The following is a 4,477-nucleotide window of genomic DNA, read 5'->3' on the forward strand; positions in this document are numbered from 1 at the left end:
GTCCTATCTTGGCATTAAAATCACCCACAATGATCTTGTAGAAGGTGTGATCTTCTTTATAGAACTTCTCCAGCTCCATGTAGAACTTCTCAATTTCTCCTTCATCATAATTAGATGTTGGTGCGTAGACAACGAAGATAGTAATTAGGTTAGCTAGGCCAATACAGTTAATATGTCTCACCACAAGCCTATTGGAGAGGTAGGTCAAGATCATTATATGGTTTGGAAGGTCATCCCTGGAATTCTTGATATTATGGAGGTGGGGGGATTTCTTATTAACCTATGCCTTGTATCTGTGTTAAGGGTTAGTGGAAGTATGTATAACCAGAAGCTATTGGAGATCTTTGGGGCTAGAGGCTTCCCTTTATGGCACTTCTCATCTCAGTAGAGATAGTCAGTGACTTGCAGTGAATCTGGGATATGAAAACTGCATGCACTTCCTCAGAACTGATAATAAGAATCAAACATTCAAATAGGAAAGAAAAAAATTTAAGTATCTATAATAAAAAATTAAAGATGCTCTACTGATCCTATTGCTTACCTTAATCATCTGTCACTTTTGTTTTTAAAAATGTGTTCAGAGAGGTTGGAGAGGTGGTATATTAGGTAAGGACCTTGCCTTGCATGCCACCAACCCTGTGATCCCCAAGCCAACCAGGAGTAGTTCCTGAACACAGAACTAGGAGTAACCCCTGATGTGGCCCCAAGGTGCCCCAAAAATGTGTTTAGAATTAAACAATTATCTTGAATTGAATAAGAATATATTCTTAGAAATTTTCAAATTATATTGTAGCACTGTAGCACTGTCCTCCCATTGTTCATAGATTTGCTCGAGTGGGCACCAGTAACGTCCCTATTGTGAGACTTGTAGTTACTATTTTTGGCATATTGAATACACCACATGGAGCTTATCAGGCCCTGCCATGCAGGCAGGATACTCTCAGTAGCTTGCCAGCCTCTCCGAGATCAAATTATATTAGATACTAAATATAAGGGCTGGAAAGATAGCACAGCAGGTAGAGAATTTGCCTTGCATGCAGCCAACCCAGGTTTGATTCCTCTGTCCCTCTTGGAGAGCCTGGGAAGCTCCCGAGAGTACGCCGCCTGCATAGCAGAGCATGGCAAGCTTCCCATCGCATATTTGATATGCCAAAAACAGTTACAACAAGTCTCACAATGGAGACGTTACTGGTGCCCTCTTGAGCAAATCGATGAAAAATGGGAGGACAGTGTTATAGGTCCACAGTGCTACTAAATAAAACATATGCTATATCCAATTTTCATATACCATATATATATACTGTTCTTCAAATTATTTCTCTTAAATATTTACAACTGTGATGACATGCACATATATAATAGTACATACTTAATTTATACCAGTGTGTAAAGACTCATGCACAAAACTAGCAACCAAATATTAAAAGATAAGGGATCAGTTACCCTGGGATAGTGCAGGATAGTCTATTAAAAAAATCAACATATAAATAGTAGAAATCGTAATCTTTTTCCTCAACTAAGGGACAGACAAGTATATTTCATCATGATTAGAATATGGAATTCTAATTCCATATTAGAATTATTTGAGTTATTCCATATTAGAATTATTACATATTAGAATTCTTCAGGTAGGAAATGGTCTGAGGTTAGACTTCTGAATTGATTCTAGGTTCATTTGTCTATTTTCAATTAGGGGCTGAAATGTGAAAAGTCTAATATCAGACAATCACTTGCTTTCTTGTAGTGCTGAATAATTGAGTCAGGCTGCTAAAATTTCACCTGAAAATTTCAACATGGCAGGTCAGAGACAAAATGGAGTCTGCCTCAAAATATATTCCACAAATGACCTCCTGTTGGTTGGGTTCTGTTTCATAATTTAGATGGCAAGCACACAGGAGTTTGGTGAAAATTTATTGATTTAGAACTTTTTGTACTTTGCTTTAAGTATATATTGTGAAAGGCTTAAATATTTTAAAATCTTGATTTAAAAATCATTCTAATTCAAGCATTTTTACTCCGAAGGTAAAAATTTTTATAATTATTTTCAGTGTTAGAGAATATTATTTTGGATCCCTAAAGTTTATACTACATACAAATATCTTCAGTCCCCACAGAAAATCTACATGTGCCTGGCCATTATTCCCTCTTACTAATGAGCTTCAGGATGCGTATCCAGGTTTCTCTGAGACCTACTATAAAAGCGGAAAAAAGACAGTAAAAAGATAGTAAAACAAGTGCTTTGATAGCACTTTTTAAAAAATTCATAACCAGTATAAAAGGAAGTGACAGCTGTTTAGTGTATACATGTGCAAACACACACACACACATGCACACACAGACACAAAGATTTGTGGTACTATGAAGGGCATCAGTCATGCATTTTGCCAAGTAAGATGGCACTGCTTCTGATATAATCATCAGTTATTTCCTTGTCCTTTATTTTATGAATAATATATTCAGCTGTTTATAGGCCTCTGTGATTTAAAGGGAGGAAGTTAAGAATATGATCACCAGATTTTCACTCTCTAGAAATCTTCCTTATATGTAACTAGAAGCAACTTCTATCATCTGTTGTACAGTTAAGATTGTTTCCTGTTCCCTGTGTTACTTGTCCATCTCTTTTTCCAAAGTCTAGCTGGTCTAAGTCATAGATGTACATTTGGTGGTATAAGTACTACTATTAAAAAGCAAAATAATATCAACTTTATACAGTCAGTTTCACAACGAATATATTCTTTTCTATGCATTATCAATTTTAACATAACAGGAAAATTGAAGTGTGTTTTTCAAACTATAGAAATCAAATGTAATCTAAATGCAACCCCCAGATAGATTGCACAATAATACTTAGAAGTATGGTTGTTATAAACCCAGCAGGAAAGCAGTACAGCTCCGTTACACAGTTTACAATGTAAGTCCCAGAATGATATTAGTGTAAATGTAACAAACAAATATAGAGTGTAAGTCCAAGCAGCTTGTGAGAATGAGCTCTTATTAATCTTATCATCAGAAAAATGTTGTTTCCCATAAAAATGAAGATGCATTAAGAATGAAAGTGTTTTGATATTCTTCATTTTTAAATCTAATTTCAATCTGAGTTTTATATAGGATTTATGGTTTCCTAAGATAGTTTCTCTGCATACAAATGCAAAGTAATGTATTATCATTTAAAAATTACTGTTTGGTATAAGTAAATTTTTTCAGCAAACTAAAACATATTCCTTAGGCAATAGGATATTTTTTAATGTTGTCTTTGTCAGTTATGAAATATTCACAGACATATTGTAGCACGGTTCTTTCTTCGAGTTTAAAGGAAATGATATAACTTTTTGATAACTTAGTCATAATTTTAAAAATCAAATATTGAAAGGAACAATTTTTATATTATCTAAAATGCTATAAAAGTTTGGCACTATGACCCTATATTAAAAGGCTACAGGTTACATTTTGTTAAACGAGATTGGTTGCCTTCTATATTACATCTCATCCAACCAATGAGCTGTTACACAGAAGAAATTGCTGCTACACACTCCAGGGTGTCCAAAGTTTCTGGAGGGGTGATACAACTGTCATTAAATTCTTAACTGACTAGCCACTTTGGAGCATATGCATGACTGCCGGTCTCCCAAAGTATATGGAGATGGGTCAAAGGTAAATCAACCCCAACCCCTTGAAAGAAGGAGATTTCATACACAAAACCTGCATACCTGAACATTTCAGCAAATTAATTTCTGGATGAGGCTCTTCTGAGCAATGGGATCTGCACAAGAGCCTGGCAGTGATTGTGGAGTCCATTGGAAGTTTGAGGCTGTTAGGGCTGTGTTTGGGCAGGCCTGGGAGCTCACTCTATCCCCTCCACTCTGGATTGCCCCGGGACAACTCAGCCTTGTGCAGGATCCAGGAGAAATTCTGCCACTTCTAGATATTTTTTGAGATTTATTTCTGAGTCACTAGATCATGGCTGGCAAAGATCACCAACATTTTTTTTTAATTTTTATTAGTGAGACACCATGAGGTACAGTTGTAGACTTACAAATTTTGTGTTTGGGTTTCAATTATACAATGATCAAATACCCATCCCTCCACCAGTGTCCATTTAAAACCACACCTGTAGGTAACGAACTAGGTGTAGGGACACATGCATGGTCTTATTATAGTTTTATAGTTCATGTTTAGCCTGCCCTGATTATTAAAAAAATGAGAAGAGCAAGAATATTCATAGTACTTCTGTATCTTCTAATTCATACAAATTTTCTGGCAGTTTCCAAGTGGGCCGCTCCCTGAAATGAAATAGAGAACAAAGATCTCAGGATTTACCACAATCTAAATGAGTATAACGAAGTTAATGAATTAGTAGTGATACAACATATGTCAGTTCTTCTAATTCAGTGTTTGCCATATTATAAGGGTTTAAGTGCTTAAATATAGGAGTATCATAATGTTACTTTTAAAACCTACCCATCTCCTCACTTCTTCA

At 35.6% G+C, this 4,477-nt stretch overlaps 1 pseudogene; it reads right to left on the reverse strand.

The window, feature by feature from the left end:
* Window positions 1–4,077: 4,077 nt before the first annotated feature.
* LOC130037959 (uncharacterized) lies at window positions 4,078–4,222 on the reverse strand (annotated as a pseudogene).
* Window positions 4,223–4,477: the final 255 nt, after the last annotated feature.

The sequence above is a fragment of the Sorex fumeus genome, unplaced genomic scaffold (genome assembly GCF_029834395.1).
Source record: "Sorex fumeus unplaced genomic scaffold, SorFum_2.1 ptg000072l, whole genome shotgun sequence".
Lineage (NCBI taxonomy): Eukaryota > Metazoa > Chordata > Mammalia > Eulipotyphla > Soricidae > Sorex > Sorex fumeus.